This window comes from Triturus cristatus, chromosome 9 (assembly GCF_964204655.1).
Source record: "Triturus cristatus chromosome 9, aTriCri1.1, whole genome shotgun sequence".
In the NCBI taxonomy this organism is placed as follows: Eukaryota; Metazoa; Chordata; class Amphibia; order Caudata; family Salamandridae; genus Triturus; species Triturus cristatus.
Genome location: NC_140592.1, coordinates 993,081,824 through 993,099,031, shown reverse-complemented (window position 1 = coordinate 993,099,031; position 17,208 = coordinate 993,081,824). Strand labels below are relative to the sequence as shown.

The 17,208-nt window shown below is 44.3% G+C and overlaps 1 protein-coding gene across 5 annotated transcripts in view; it reads right to left on the bottom strand.

Annotated features, from left to right (window-relative positions):
- STON2 (stonin 2) overlaps positions 1–16,972 on the bottom strand; it is a 668,352-nt gene extending 651,380 nt beyond the window's left edge. For 3 of the 5 annotated variants that reach the window (XM_085626605.1, XM_085626603.1, XM_085626606.1), the window contains exon 1: positions 16,881–16,957. The gene's annotated coding sequence lies outside the window, so the exon portion shown is untranslated. Of the gene's footprint in view, positions 1–16,880 lie in introns of all 5 variants that reach the window. The other 2 variants (XM_085626602.1, XM_085626604.1) reach the window with 2 other exon arrangements.
- Positions 16,973–17,208: the final 236 nt, after the last annotated feature.

Genomic DNA, 17,208 nt, shown 5'->3' with positions numbered 1-17,208 from the left:
GTAAAGGGAGGGTGGTCGTTTTCCACTATCATTTGTAATATGATTTCTCCCTTCATTTTCTATGGTATTGTAACAATGCTGATGGTTTTGTTTTTAATCATTTGCCTGCTTATGTTAGCCAAAGTGCTGCACCTTAGGGCACGTAGTTAAAAATAAACATTTTAAACTTTACCGTGTCTCTGATTACTCTTGTTGTGGACTGATATGAGAATAATAACAAAAAGGTGTTTCTGATTCCCACCATTCCTGAGAGTACTCTAAGTCGCTTGTTCTGGGTTGTCTAATCATTGGTAGCTTTGAGATGATACGGAGAACGAATGAGACACTAATGCTAGTCGGATAGGGGTTCTGGGTGCTGATGTGAGTTTTTGGTACCCCGCAATTCACTGAGGTCCTGTTTTCCTGTGCATAGTTCTGTGCATGAGCAGAATCCCTGCAACATGGCGCACCTAACGTTTTGGTCTTATGATTGAGACGCCTTAGTAGTGCTTAGATTAGTCCACAATTCCCTCACTCTTGTTTCCGGATGACGGGAGTGACGGTTTAAACCTACCTGAATAGCTAATATATAGGTTCTCTCAAGCTTGAAAATTAAAAAGGTTTTATTTTATCTTATACCCTTTTTGTGCTACTGTACATATAGATTGTTTTTCTCCTCTGTGTCCTTATGGCTGAGGTCGCTATTGCAGCGCACCTCTCCGGTGTAATTTGACGCAGTTTGGGGTGCCTGACGATGGGAAGTCTATTATCTTTGTAGTGAGTGCCGATGCATCACATCCCTGTGAGCTGTTTTACTCTTGGGTTACTTTGCCGGCGGTGAATGCGGATGATGGTAGGTTTCACTCTTACACTCCTACGGCAGTCCCGGCAAATTATATGCCATATAGGACACAGGAAATTTCTATTTCCGCTTGGCAGCATCGTATTTGGTTCAATGGTGCCCTCCCCCACATGGTTACACTGGTTCGTTTGGGCCCCTTGTCCGTTCACACCACATCCACGTTATTTGCAGGCCATGGTGGATGAGTTACGTCAACTTCATACCGCCCTAATTATGGTACATCGGGCTTTAGTGCAATACGTTTCAGGCAATGTACAGGTAGGGGCACCTGTTGTTGCGGGGCAACCAGCTGGCCCAGCCGGGATTACTATTAGTCCCGTCATGGTTAATTCGGTGATGGGCAAGTGCCCCCAGAATAAGGACGATATGCCTTATTGGGTTGCTGAAAAATTTGACCAGCTGGAAGCAGTTTTTCCGAATTCTACTCCTGTGGAAAAACACAGGATTCTCACCATCAGTTTGCAGAAAGACTTAGTCCCAAAGGTAGCCAATTGTGATAACTGGGGTAAAGTATTTGCAGCAGTCTACTCGAAGTGCTTTGGCACCCCGTCTATGGCTGTACTGCCCTCCGTGATCAAACGTGTTCAGGATCAACATGGTCCGGAGGCGGCGGTCGAGTTAGGAATGAGGCCTGTCGGTGTGTTCGATGTATTTGCCACACTCATCCTTGTTAACGTCAAGGGAGATGCAGTTAACTTTCAAGTGTCGAATGCACTGCGCCTCGACGACGTCGATAAACCCCAGGAGTTACCAAAGATTATTGCGGAGGCATATAGGACCATTGGCCGCAATAGTTTAGGGGTTAAGCCTTCTGTTCAGATAACAACTGCAAACTAAGTCAGGGACGTCTTCTAAGGACGAACGTCCAGCATTTCCAAAACAGAATTGTAAAGCAAAGAAACAGGGAAAGCAGCAACAGAAACAGGGGTCTCGTCCCGCGTCACCTGTCCAGGCGACTACTGAGTGCACATATGATTTGCGCGATCGCACTAGGATTAGGTCTCCTGATAGATTTCAGGTTTCTGAACAACGTTTTCCTCGTTCTTCACAGGAAACATCGGTCTCACAGTCCAGTGGAGGAGAACGTGGCAAAGGTCGGGGTGCCCAACAAGGACGTGAGCAGCCCCGCCAGACTGACGGTAAAGGCAAGCAGGACGAATTTACACGCCAATGACCCCCATTTCAAAAGAAGAAAGTTGCTACACTAACAGGGAGGTATGCCACAGATAGTGAGAACGCAGCTTCGGAACCTGACATGGGCACTAACGCTGCTAGACAGCGCAGCGGAGGTTACAGTAGTGCAGCAAGCACTGCGTCCATATCTGAAGGCGACAGCAACTGACACTTTCATTACTGTAGAAACTGCTGATACTAGAGTGGCTCCCCCTGACAGACTATATGACATAGTCCTTTTGATAGAAGGTGACATACAACGTACCATAAAAGGGATTTTTTGGGAAAATCTGACCTCTACACATGACATTTTGTTGGCAGAGGCAGACTGGCCCCCAGCTTTTGTTTTGGCCGCTCCTAGAGGGGAGGAGGTAATCCTACCAGCTTTCGCACACACTGTGCCGAAGGATCAGGCTCAGAACTTTGCAGAAGAGTGGGCTCAGGTACTTGCTCCGGCGTTGTACCGTACTCAGGTTGGGTGGGATAAGTTGCCACCTAGCCATGAGATTCCATTACGGTCCATGCCCGAGCCGCAACCCCAATATCCCATGCGCCGCAAAGCTAAATCTCATGTCGCAGAAATTCTTGGACAATTGGAATACCAAGGTGTTATTGAAACATGTGTGTCACCCATGAATAATCCTCTATTCACTGTAACTAAACCTGATGGGTTGTACCGCCTAATTTTGGATTACCGGCATTTAAACTCATTGTCGGACCTGTGCCATACAGAATACCCATAGTTCTGCCCTTGTTGATAGTCTCGTGAGGAAAAGGTTTAAAATCACACTTGACATTTCCAATGGCTTTTATAGCCATAATCTGTCCTCAATTAGTAATCAATGGACAGCCTTTACTTCCATCGGCAAGCAATACCAGTTTGAAAGGTTAGCCATGGGCTATAAAAATAGTCTAGGCGTCTTTGCCGACGGGTAGTCTCTCTGTTAGAGAGCATAGACCCTGATGCGTATTTGTATGTTGATGATTTCTATCTCACAGACGACGAATTATGGCTGTATCTGTGTCGCGTTGACCGCATCATTGTCATCTTTGCGGACTTCGGTTACAAATTCAACTTTGCTAAGTCACACATTGCAGAGTATATAGTGTTGTTTTTGGGATATGAACTCAACAACGAAGGTCGAGGATTAGCCCCTCACCTCCTGGAAAAGTGTGCATTTTTTCATGTGCCGACAACACTGAAAACACTCCAATCTTTGCTGGGTTTTTTAAATTTCGGGCGTACTTACATTCCAGATTATGCCCACCGTATCAAGCCGCTATATGCCTTGGTACAACCTACTTTTTCCAAATCGAGATGGCTGCCAGAACATTCAGCTATCTTGCAATCTTTGCAAGCTGATCTTCTTGCTTCTAAATACTTACTGACACGCGATAACCACACTAAGCTGGTGATAAGAATTGTGCCTTGTGCAGTGGGTTTCATGTATTTAACGTTCAATGAGGGCGGCACAGTCCCCATTGCTTACAAATCACACTTGTACACTTCGGCTGAAATGCGCTTTTCCACTGTTGAGAAAGTTTTGAATGCAGTGCAGATGGCGATTCTGAAAGAGAGTGCGCTGTCGCAGGGGAAACGCATGTTGGTTGTCACACTGTATCCTGCCCTAGAGGCAGTGACGAAAGCCAGTGTACCTAATTCTAAAGCTTTGCATCCACGTTGGATACAATGGGCCACTTCCTTGACATCGCCAGATGTCACTTACATCTTTGATGCCTCATTGCAGACTCAGGAGTATTTGCAGTATGAATTCGTTCATCCAGTTCCTCTATCTTTGCGCCCGCTTGAGGATTACTATTGTGTCATTTACACTGACGGTTCGGCGCAACCGGCGACGACATCTAAGCATGCATATTCAGCGGCCTGCGCAATTGTAGCTGGTACTTTCGTGAATGGTGAATTCAAATCTGATGTCGTGCATACACAGTCATTGGGTGATTGTACCGCCCAGTTGGCCGAGCTACGTGCTCTGGTGCTTGCACTAGAGTTTGCTGATCCTCGAGTTCCTACTCTTATAGGGAGTGACTCTTTTTACTGTGTTCAGTCATTTAATGACAATTTATTCTTTTGGTCTCAAAATGAATATCGTGATTCCAAGGGTAGAACAATCAAGCATAAAATGCTTTGGGTTTGAGTAGCAGAATTTAAACAGAATCTCCCTCTCGTGAATGTAAAAACAGCAGTGACAACATATCTAGTAGCAGCAGTTACAAGATCCAAAAGTAAGATTGATGATGACATCTTGGCAGCTATTGCTGCAACAGAGAAGGGAAGTAATTACCCTCGAGGTTTCCCTTCCAAATACTCTTATCATTTAAGTCCTGATAAAGTTCCCTATGTGAGAATTAACGACGTTGGTGACAGATTGATTCCCAACGCAGACTGCAGACTTTCATTGATAACAGCGGCTCATGAAGGTATGGCTTCTACCCATGCTGGCGTTTCGGCGACTGTTACTCATTTACAACAACGTTACTGGTGGCGCGGATTGTATAAACAGGCTCGTGCTTATGTTCTTAATTGTGACACCTGCAGATACTCTGCTAGAGAATACTTCAGTTAAGAGTCTGATACATATGCCATATGCTCCCTTGAGTTTAAATCTACAGTCGGTGTCTTTTAAAGTTAACTATATTTGCTTAGATACATGCTTTGGAAGGGTACTCAGCAACTCCTGAACTGCGCCAGAATGTTTACTTCCAGTTCATTTTAATGAAGCTGACTTGGCTAGTAAATTGAAAATCATATGGAGTGGGAGAAGTTGGGAGAAACATACACTGCTCCCGTTTTGTTCCATCTAAGTCACCCTAAGAATCAGAGAGAGTTTAGGCCCACTGAGAGCCTGGAGCCGTGAGTACTATTCCCAGCCTCTCTCCCTGATTTGCTCACAGTCCATTCGCCATTGAAGGGCGTGGTTGGTGTAAGGAACCTCTTCCAAACACTACATATATTGTCACCTTGATTCATATTAGTGGAACAGCCTGTAGACAGTGCTTAATTTGAGCTGGTATTGGAGGTGGAGCCTGCCAGAACTCATTTTTGGAGACCAGTACTTAATTTTACTCCTCAGACTTTGAACGAGAGGATGAGAAGGAAAAACACAAAAGGGAGAAAGAAGGGGAATAGAAAGATGGAAATACTGTGACAAATGGAGAAAGGAGGGACCAGCAAGAGTGAGAAAGTGGGCAGGGAGTGTCTGGTGATGGATTGAAGCAGTGCTTACTTTGAGCCGGTGGTTTCAGGTGAAGGGCACCAGCACTTAATTGGCAACACCAGCACTTATAACAGTCTGCCTCAAGGTGGTGCTGTTTGTATAATTTAGAGATCGGCAAATCAACAGTTGTCTATTAAATCAACATACTTTAAGAATGACTAATACCTGCGTCCAAGCTATTCTTATACCTTGGGGACCTGGAATAGTGTGACTTGTCACAGTTGTAGGTGTGTGATAGTTGGTAGTTGTGTTGGTACTGTCATTGGCAGCGCTGGAAGGAGGCAATGGTCGGGCAAGCTGCAGTGGCCCTCTGATGAGCACCCTGGCACTTATATTTTTACAAATTAGGCACTGGATTGAGGCAGCAAGAGGTGCAACACAGCCTTGAAATTTGAAACACAGGCATTCAAAAAGCATTGTCCGCAGCTTACGAGCAACATTTGGACCACAGCACTTATGTTTGTTTACAAACTGAGCACTGTGTAGGCTAGCAGTGCAGCCTCAGGAAGAGGCAAATCTCTGCTGAAAAAAACAGAGATTGTGCACCCTGGTACTTTCACCTTTAACTTGTATTTGACTCTTCTGCTTGATGCTTCTTTCATTAAATAAAAATCCCAGCCTGTCGCCTGTAGCCCAGAAAATTATTTTGCAATACTAGTAAGCATAGAAAATTATTTTCAGTAGTATTAATAATAATAATAATAATAATAATAATAATAATAATAATAATAATAATAATAATACCGGTAATACTAATGCTACCACTACTAATAATGACGATAACTATAACAACACAGAATTTGTACCATCTAAATAAAAAAGTTCATGATCTTAGATGCCTTTTTTGAATTCGAACTGTATTTCCAAAGCAAAACATGTAATTCCATTTATAAATAGCAGTTATTTTTGTTCAGCACTTAATGTCACAAATTTGCATTTTCAAAGTAGTGTAGATATTGCGTTCTGGTTTGAAATTAGGCTGCTGCAATTTGAAATATGGACTTGTCCCTTGTGAAAATGGATCAAAACGCCATGACACCGGTGGGGTGGCCATATGTATCCCCAGATCCCAGGCATCTAGTATTGTCATTGCCACTGGAGGGGTGAAAAAGGGAGGAGACAAGAAGTGAGGACACTGTTCAAGAGCTAAGACCATGCATCAAATCGGTGTAGCTCCTCAGTCGACAGTTAGGGATAGGTTCTCTGCCTTGTCCATTAACAGCTGAAAGTGCACTTCAGTAGAATTAACAAGAAAAAAAACGCTTTTTGACTAAAGTGAGACAAATCACAGAACGGTGCAGTTGTATCCAGCGGCGTAGGAAGGGGGGTAGGGGGTTGCGGTGGGTGTGGGCCGCCCCGGGTGTCATCACTGAGTGGGGTGACACAATGGCAAAAATATGTACGTATTGAAACTTTTTAGTTCAATCAACAAACGCAACGAAACGCGGCTGAACTCAACGCGGGGGCAGGTGATAAGAAATGTCCACACTGTGTACCACCTGACTTTGCTATGCCACTGATTGTAACAAGAAGGACCGAGGATACGGTGAGCATCATTCTGCTTTCAGTCTATAGATTCCCAGAAGATGTTCCTGTCTGTCCTTCCTGACTGCTTCCGGGGGAAAGGGGGCATGACTGCCAGAGCAGGGCTTCTGAAATATAGGGTCCTATTTATAGAACTGACGCGGACATTTGCATTTCTGAGAAATTTCCTAATAATTCAGCTACAGTTCTTGTGCTACAGTAGAAACAGCCCAACCTAAAATGCCAGATCATGTCCTCTCCAGATGGGAACGCCGTCAACTCCAAACCGATGTTAGTCTATTTTGGCCTCGTATATAGCTTGATTCCTACAGCACTTTAAGCAGGAGACCCAATGAGGGTGACACACTTGAGGAAAAATAAGGTTATGTGTGGAATGCTCGAATTAATCTCAGCCACTGGTATACTTCCATCAGCAGACAGCGAATGCTTCCTCAGTTTTAAGTCAGCAGTTCAAGAGGGTTCCTGTACATCAAATACTGATGCAAGACTTTTTGTCATTGTGCTAAGACACATACAATCTATTTCTTTGTTTATTCCCATGGCTAGACAGTGTGATAATCTACAAAATATCCACTATATTGACAAGTTATTCTTGATCAGGCTTTACCAATAAGTAGCTTGCGAGCATCTGGCAGCTCTCCAGCTACCTGTAAGTAGCTCTCCTGTGTCCAGCTCAGCCTACTAAATTAGAAGTTTTTCCTTGGCTAATATATGTATACCAAAATTGAAAATTGTGTATTCAAGATGACAATGACTGTATTTTCAGAACTCATACACTAATGTTTGGAGAAAAATCATTGGATTCCCAAAATATATTTAAAGCTTAGTAATAGTGCTACCTTGGTGCCAGGGCATTTCAAGCTATAGCTAGTATGTATTTCCTATGTAACCACATTCGACACGAACAAAGTCTTTTTTACAACACCGCTGGCTACCATGTCTGATGCACTGAGGTGATGATGGCTAGTGATCTTGAATGTTGTGGCTAGTAATGTAGTCTTTCCTGATGTGGTCACTATTACAACACTAATACTATCAGTAGCTCGCGATGATTTTCATTGATCATGAGTAGCTCTTATTACAGAAAAGGTTGGAGACCCCTGATCGAGATAGTGGTTCAGCAGGACAGAAAAGTGTCTCTGAATATTCCAATACAGGTAGAGAATGAACTGAAAACCTGTTCATTGGGACATCATAGAACCAACTTCGGGTCAACTCAATGGGTCTCTCCTATCGTTCTTATGCAAAAGAAGTAGTCAGGTAGACAAATCTGAGTCAGAATCAACATGCAGTACTCCTGTAGCCCTTGAAAAAACATCTGGTGCCTGATCATCATCCATAGCCGCAAAATATCACAAATAATGTCCAGGTTAGACCTTTAGAAACAACATTAAAACTAGATGAAACTATACAGAATAGAAATGCCTTGATCAAATATAAAAACTTTGGCCATCATTTATAGATTAGCAGGCAGGCCTGCCTCTGCTGACAGGGAAAGAATATTTTCGATTAAAATAGAACATTCAACTATTTTTTTGTTTTCTGGAATAAACATCCAAAGCATGAGATTATTATCAAAACACCCTGTACTTTGCCTGGTGGTTGAGGACAGGAAGCATGAGCATCGGCAGGCCTTCCTTAAACAGAGTGGACTTTCAGGTGCCACACTCATACAGTCCTAAGATGGATGAAGCAACTGCAGGTTGTTTGGTTGTTTTTTAACAATAGGGCCAGCTAAGCAGTTTCCACCTCGAAAGAGGTGGGAGAACCGAGAGGTGGTGGAGAGGGCATCTTTCGATGGATGTCCACCTCTAAATGGTCCAGTCTCTCTTCAGAATGTTCAGCTGCCAGCGTGTTTCAAGTAAGCAAGATCTTGGGGCACATTAAAAAATGCCTGAACTACAGCAACAACAGCCCAGCATTTGACTCACAGCTAATGCTCTATCAATACAAATGGGAATTCAATAAACACATCCCAATATCACAGGGTGCATTTTTACCAGCACAGAATGCAGCTGCCTCTGGACCATGTGAGGGATTTCTCACATCTACAGCAGGTCTTGCCAACATCCCAGGCTGTAAATCATTCAGAATACAATTGATGGCATACTTATAGCAAATTAAATGTCTGACTTCGAGTCGTCACTTAGACTAAAGTTACTGTTGATACCGGACTGTTGGATATGTGTGCTATGTTGGGTCAATTGGCTCCAGTCAAGAACACCTCTAGAAAACACTGCATATGTCAATCACATCTTACAAGCACAGTGAAGCACTTCTGCAAAAAAACACAACTGCAGGAAAGCTGCCCTGATGGTAGAATAATCAGCGTTTTGCCCATAATCAATGAAGCTGAATAGTGTGTGCACCTACTTGCCAATGTGCATTCTGCTGTGACAATAACTAATAAACAACAACAGGTGGGTGGGATTCGTGGGGGCCATTGAAAACCCATTATGTTCTACTGTACCTTACAATGATTGTGCTTATGTGATTTTAATTGGTTTTGCCAACAGTAAAATTGAACTTAAACTAAGGCAAGTCACTAAAAAATAACTTACTGGGTTAAAATCTGTTGAAAAATGGACATCAACGTTAGTGAGCCGGGAGCCCCATTACTTGACATAAACCGATGTGCATAATAAGGCTAAAATAAATCAGTGGATCGAGCGCCTGCGACAGTGATCTGCATTTAATCTAGTGTTCTATTTTGCTGGTATTGTAATCATCTGTCTCTTTAAGGAGACTGAGTGTATCATGAAAATAACTGCAAATGAGACTTGCACCGGGAGAATAAAAGGGAGTGCTCCAGAGCATGGGCGGGGGTGAGCTCACAGCTTTAAAACTGTCCATCTCCTTCTGGGTACTGACTCACCATTTCCTATCCTCTGATGGGATGATAAAAACTGAGAATGAGGCAGGGATCTAGCTGCATGTTGATGTGAAGGCAATGTGGCCAGGCCATCACAGAGGAGAAGCAGGCTTATGTGGTGTATTCTCGATTCAGCAGGTGACTTCAGTTGCCACCTGGTGTAGCCCTGAAACTAGAGAAAGCCCCGGCATCACGTTTATGACCTGAGCCCCAAAAAGCTTCTGACAAGCATTAATGTAGCAGAGCTGGACTGGGGAACTAAAAGCAGCCCTAGCAAAAATACTCAGAACAGCTAAACTCCCTTCTTTTCTTGCTCTATCTCTCGCCTTCAATCCATCAATTCTCTCTCTCTTTCTTTCCTCTCTCTAGCCTCATTCTCTGATCACTTTTTTTTGTTGCAGTTTTTATATAGCGCGGAACTGGACCTGAAGGTATTGGAACGCTTTACATGAGCACCAGTTACATTACACAAAGGCACATTCATTTTTTGGTAGGCAGAGGAGAATTGAGTGATTTGCCCAGAATCACAGGATGTTGTGCCGACGCCCAGACTCGAACCTGGTTCTCAGCTCCAAAGTCGCTCCACATTCCCTCCCTCTCTTTCTTGAATCCTCTCATTCCTGCTGCAAATTAGTTCGGGGATATGGGAAAGTGACAGAGGAACCAGGCTGGGCCCTGGGTTTTGCCACCTGGGGCTCCAGCCCACCAGGGAAATGCAGTGGAGTAAAAGGCCAGTCTGGCCCTGATGGGGGAAGCAGTGTGTGTAACAGCAGGTCTGTCCACGTCCTTATATGGTTGTCAGTAGCCCACTCTCTTGAGGCCTACCTGGTGAACATTTCTTTTTCCAGCAACTATAGTCTAATGCAATGAGCACGAGATGGTTTCTGCGTCATCAGCTGGGCTGGTCCAAAAACAGGATGCCATTGTTGTATCCCATGCCAGAGTGAGAGAAGTGCTCAGAATGTGCACACATAAAGACGCCATTATCGAGGTCTGGGCACAAGTAATACAAGCATGCAGGCCAGTCAAACTGTGCAGGCAAATACCCTGGGAACCTGGCATCTCTCAGGTCACCATCCTGGATCTGGACAGATTTCATGAACTAACACTAGCATTGTTTACATGAGGGATTCCCCTAGAGGCATCCTCGACAAACAGCACTCTAGAAGCCAATTCATCTAACAGGAGATGGTCGATTTTGTAGATTGGACCTGGTATTGATCCCAGGATCCTATGTGATTATGTGATTCTGCAGCTGTGGTGTTTTCCACATAATTATGGATTTGAATAAAGTGCACACATAATCAATCATCATCTACATAAATTGCAGATTTTAACAAAAGACTTTGTCTCTAGATTAAACAGATCACATTTTATTGAAAAAAACCCTACCACATCTCTTGCCGCACAGTTCCAGATCTTTTGTCACTCAAAAGCAGGTCACCTTTCAGGTGCTGATTGCTGTGTTTAGGAGTTAAACTGAAACGTTGTGCATAGGGTTAGCATGTATCAGAAATGGCAAAAAAGTGAAGCAGTACTGCTTCAAAATGTGCCTCTTCTTGCTGCACAATTTATTCAGCTCTACCTCCTAATTTGATGCTCCCCTGCTGCATAACTCCAGTGGCCCGATTAATACCATGAAAAATAAAGATGTGAGATCACTAAGATCCTTTAAGTGTACAAAGACAAAGTGCTGACGCAGTGTTGGGCGGTCACTATGCATGGTCTGTGAAGAAATCTCAACCCACCCACCAATTTTCAGACTCATCCTTGCCCACTTCTACTCTGGTAATGGGCAGATCAACCTTGACAAGAGCACTTTCCAGACAGTTTCCAAGGGGATCGTGGGTCGGGAAAAAGTGAACAAACACGTGTATCTGTTGGTGTGAACAAACTTTCCAGGCATTGTCCCAATAAAAGGTCATTACTCAACCTTACATGTTGTGAATTTTATATGTCCATGTGGAATATCAGCTCATAATGGTGAAATATCATGCCTGGACAGACCTGAAATCAATCAATCAATTAATCAATCAGGGATTTATAGAGCGCACTACTCATCCGTGAGGGTCTCAAGGCGCTGGGGGGAGGGGGGGAGGGGGCTTCAGGCAGCTCCTGTCATCCGAAAAGCCAGGTCTTGAGGTTCTTCCTGAATGCTTGCAGTGTGGGGCTTTGTCTGATGCTGAGGGTGAGTTCATTCCAGGTCTTGCCCGTGATGTAGGAGACGGATCTGCCTCCCGGTCTGGCTCTGTAGATGCAGGGGATTTCAGCCAAGGCTAGATCAGCGAAGCAGAGGTTTCTCTTGGGGGCGTAGAAGGAGATTCTTTTGTTGAGGTAGTGGGGTCCGGTTTTGTGGAGGGCTCTGTAGGCGTGTGTGAGCAGGTTGAAGGTCACTCTTTTCTGACGGGGAGCCAGTGGAGGTCTCGTAGGTGTTGGGTGATGTGGTCTTGTCGTGGGATGCTGAGGACGAGTCTGGCTGCGGCGTTCTGGATGGTCTGGAGTTTGTGGAGTAGAGATTTGTTGACTGCAGCATAGAGGACGTTCACGGAGTTCAGCCTGCTGGTGATGACTGCGTGGGAGACGGTCTTCCTGGATTCGGGGGGATCCATTTGAAGGGTTGAGGAGTATGCGGAGCGAGTTGAAGCATGTGAAGGATACAGCTTTGATCTGTTGGATCATGGTGAGGGAGGAGTCGAGCATGATGCCAAGGTTGCGGGCATGGTCCGTAGGGGTAGGAGGGTTGCCGAGGGCAGGGGGGCCACCAGCTGTTGTCCCATACGGAGGGGGTGGCTCAGAGGATGAGGACTTCTGTTTTCTCTGAGTTGAGCTTCAGGCAGCTGCACTTCATCCAGGTTTCGACATTTTCATTCCTTCCTGGAAGTTGTGTCTGGTGATGTCAGGTTCCTTGGTGAGGGAGAGGATGATCTGGGTGTCATCGGTGTAGGATACTATGCTGAGTCCCTGTTTTCTGACGATGGTTGCGAGGGGGGCCATGTGGATGTTGAAGAGTGTGGGGATGAGGGAGGATCCTTGGGGAACTCTGCATCTGATCTCTGTGGGTTCGGAGGGAAAGGGCGGGAGTCTGATTTTTTTAGTTTGGCCGATGAAGAAGGAGTGGATCCAGTCTAGGGCAGTTCCCTGTATGCCGGCGTCGTCGAGTTTGGCAGCTAGTGTGCGGTGGGAGACGGTGTCAAAAGTTGCACGGAGGTCTAGTAGAAGGAGGGCTGCAGTGTGGCCTTGGTCGAGGAGTGTGTGGATGTCATCCATGGTGGCTAGGAGGTCGGTCTTGGTACTGTGGTTGCTGCTGGAGCCAGATTGAGAAGGTCGAGTGTGTCGTTGGATTCTGTGAAGTTCGTTAGATGTCCCAGGATAGGAATGCCTTGAAAAATTTGTAAATACCTACAATCTCATAAACTTGGAAGTATTAAGAAACTTTCTGACCCATCCCCACCCACGATGTAGCCATAGGTTTATTAACTCTTGTCAAGGGCAGTGTTAAATCACTTTCCAGGCTGGGAACAGTGCATAAGTTGGTGATATCAAAGCGAAAGGAATTTCGCAAGCAGGAAAACTTATTTTCCCTGTGGTAAAAAATTGAAAAGAAAAATTGCAATAGCACACACATGAACACATTTTTGTATGGACAATTATACACTATGTACAATTATGCACGTGGAAAGGCCCACAAATAGATGTCATTAGGAACACATAAAGCATTTCAAGGGTTATGCCTTGAAGTATGCCTTGAAATTGGTAATTGCTGAAAGTTTCTAGGAGAACTCTTAAAAAGATTTTTGGATCGCTAAAATGTGGAATTCTGCTCCCATGAAAAGTTGCAAACTTCATGTTTTACAAAATCGTGACCGAATGCTGCTAGACGTATCAGATCACTGGATGAAGAGGGCTGGCTGAAAGCCTATATAAGTAGACCATAGAAGCAATTTTTAATAAAACCTAAAAAAAAAACAGGACAGAGAGAGCCAGGGTAGCAACAGAGGAACATGGAGTTGGTGGCTGATGTGAACAACGGGCACCACCAAGCGGCAACGGAGGAGCTGGGTCAGAGAGGGCAGAACAACATATAGAGTCAGGGATGGGAATGTGAAAGGAAAGCCGCACACAGGGGAGTGAGGAAGGTAATAAAAACACAAGTATTCCCTTGGAGGGAAAACGAAAGAAAATGTAACTCCCTAAAAGTTAGCAATGGAAGGTTACAAGTCATCCAATCAAAAGGAAGGTAAGGAAGCTATGCTCCTGGGCAGGGCACACACAAGAGGAGGTAGGACATCCAATGTATAAGATGAACGTAAATGAGACAGATAACAAAGCCAGTCAATCCTAAGCAGTGGGATGTCATGAAACCCACTCCAAGCACAGATAGTGTACACAATACGTCTTGCAACAATAGATAGCTAAAAACTCTCTGTAGACGAGGCCAAAAGAGGACAGTTCACAATTAACAGTTAACATGGCAATCACCACTTAAATGCCTGTAATGAAAGCAACTATGAACAGTTTGCCAGGCTTAACCATGTAAAAATGCATATTTTCTTAAACTTTTTTTATTAGATTTTCCCCAAAAGAAGCATAAACTCCACACCAATGTACAACAGTTAAAAGTCAGGAATAACCAACACTGAAAAAAAATGCTGTGTACTAAAATACAACATATCAGGGCAACTCATATATGCAGAGAAGTAATAAGCATATTCATGAACCATGCTGGCATTTTCACAAAAGCGCTATTTATATAAAATGTTCAAAAGATATGCAGCATAAAACTACTTGCAAATGATAAACAATCTGTAGCAATTCTGTATAGAGCAATAATGTTACATCATCACATGGCAAAAAGGACTATATTGATGAGTACGTCTCTCGTCTACTTTTTTTTCAAAGAGCCTGTTTTTTATTAGGCACAATGGGAGTGCCTCACTGCTAGAAACCCCAGTAGTAGCCTACTGTGTCTTGTATTATTTCTGTCTATTGTTGGTTCCGGTTGGTAGCTGTCATTGGTTTACCAAGACCGTGGGCATGCCCACTGATTACCATTTGTTGTCTTTCCTGTCATACTCATTTGCCTGCTCCTGATCATGCTCCAGCTTATCAATTTTGTCTTTGTCCCTTCCATGGAGCATTGCCTCTCTTTACTATCTCTTTGATTGGCTGGCTTCTCGGCTTGCTTTTCAAGCACTACTTTTTTCTCTTGTTTTAAGCACTCCTTGATAGTGCATGTGCTATAAAGTTGTTTCTCTATTGTACTTCTCTCCCCCTGCACTCTGTGCTGTTCTCTGTCGTCAGTGTGCTTCTCTTTGCCACCCTCCCTATTGCGCCTGCCTGTGTTCTTCTCCCCAATTCTTCCACGTATCCTCTGTGTCCCTCCCAATTGTTGCTTCCCCTCATCTGCATCTTCTGTGTTGCTTTTCCTAACCCGCGTGTTGTTTCAGCCCCTCTGCCACACCCTCCCTGGTGCTGCTTACTTGTACAGTGTTGCTACTGCCTCCTCCTAAACTCCCAGTGTGGTTTATGTACTTTGTGTTGCTTCTGGGCCACCCATTCTCCTACATTTTGCTTATGCATCGCATGTTTCCCCCCTATGATCCCCGGCGCCGGTGACAGCTCAACTCAGCATCATATGACTCTGGGCAATAGCTCACTTAATCTCCGCGACAGCCCCCAGCACACTGAAACCCTAAGGGATGATGTTAGCACTTTACAAATATGGATTATGTTTCATCCACATCCCTCACCCTCTCCTTTGTAGCTTACTTATAACATGTTGCTTCAGCATCCCCGTCCCTTACCTGTGTTGGTTAGGCGTCCTACTGCCCTCCCCTGGATTGCTTCCATTGGATTGTAACTAAAACAAGCACTTGCAATGCAAAAGGTCTCGCATTTACGAGTGTTTGAGCTATTGGCATTGCAAATGGTAATGCCTTTAATTCATGTGTTGCTTTTAAAACAGATAAATAAAAGGCATTGTCATTTGCAATGTCAATAGCTTAAACTCTTGGCTGTAATTAAAGCCTACCAAGTAACAACACTCAAAACAGGGGGTATCGCCATGTGAGGTTACAAAATGAGACAAGGCGGTACTAAGGAGGGACTACTAAGGCTATTGACCAATGAACAGCCACAGCTTACAATGGACAATGACACAAGCCAATGAAAAATATGAGCGACGAGTGGGCAGAGCTTCAAGTCCCTACCTGAATACAGCATGCCTCGCAGAGCAGCGCATGCGCTGGCCAAGCTCGACCTAAAAAAGAGCCTGTATCATTTTATAGGTACATACATTTGTGAGCACCAACAAAATGACACAGGTGGCCACCTCAAAGGCGTTTTTTTTTTTGTTGCTTTTTCAAACTTCAGCAATACTGCACAGCATCAGTGATGCTGTACGCTGTGGATAACCATTTGCAAAGCCAATAATTCCCAAATACAAGACCTATTGGCTTTGTCAAAGCTTGTTTCAGCAAGAAGGATTGATGACTATGAGGCAAAGTACGGTTCATCAGAGATATCTTTTTATCAAATAGTTATGACAGCCTTTTTAAAAATACCATAAAAAACATTTACCCATATTCATGTCAGTGCCGGGCCCTAATCAGATTACCAAACAGAAAAAAGTCCAAGAGAAAGCACCTCAAACATGAGGAACGCATCAGTACAACCTGAAAGAACTAATAATATTTTTAAAATGAAGCCTCATCTTGCAGCGTCATTTTAAAAAGAGAAATGCAATGGAATTTTTAAAGGAAAATAGTTGCGTTATTTGAAAATGGTGTTTATTGTTTTAAAGGACATGGACACAATTTCTATAGGCATGTTTTTAAAAGTGAAATTTATTTTGAAACGTATTTAGTCATTAATATACACAAACATCGAAGTCTGCATTTCGTTAAAGAGAACTGAACCGGGAAAGACTCGTGTGTATTTTACAGCTGTGTTTACTTTAAACGTGCCTTAAAAAAATGTGCAAATACATTTAATCTCCAACCTGCACGGAGCTGCTAGGAATGTTCAGAGCGTAGCGAAGCAGCTCCCCCAGCTGGTAGCCCTGCACAAGATCGCTGGCCACCTGTCAGCGTCACCCACGGTGTAGGATTCAGCACACACCTTGCCCAGTACTGGGAACGCATAGAGCATGCACCTTACACAGTTCAGAGCCCCGTCCCTGCTTCCAGCTCCAGCCACCGAGCGTGCGCCTCACCTGTCACTCAGCGACGCCTCCTCACGCCCCAGGCTCCGGCACAGCACGCAGCAGCCGCCTCTCCTTATGGTGTGTTTGTGTATGAACAGGATGAGCGAAGTCCTTCGCTTCCCAGTCTTCTTCCATTGGTTCCCAGCGGAAAGCGCGCTGATTGGTTGCTGAGCTCCATAAAAAGTCGTTTCCTGACTGGCCGATGCGAGTGGCCCTTAGAACCAGATGTGAAATGCAGCGTTGCCAACTGCGCGAGATGAGATAGCTGCCTTACGCCTTCTGTGGGGGATATTGCAACGGATTTTATTCACTGGACTCTGTCAAGCCCACAGGAAAC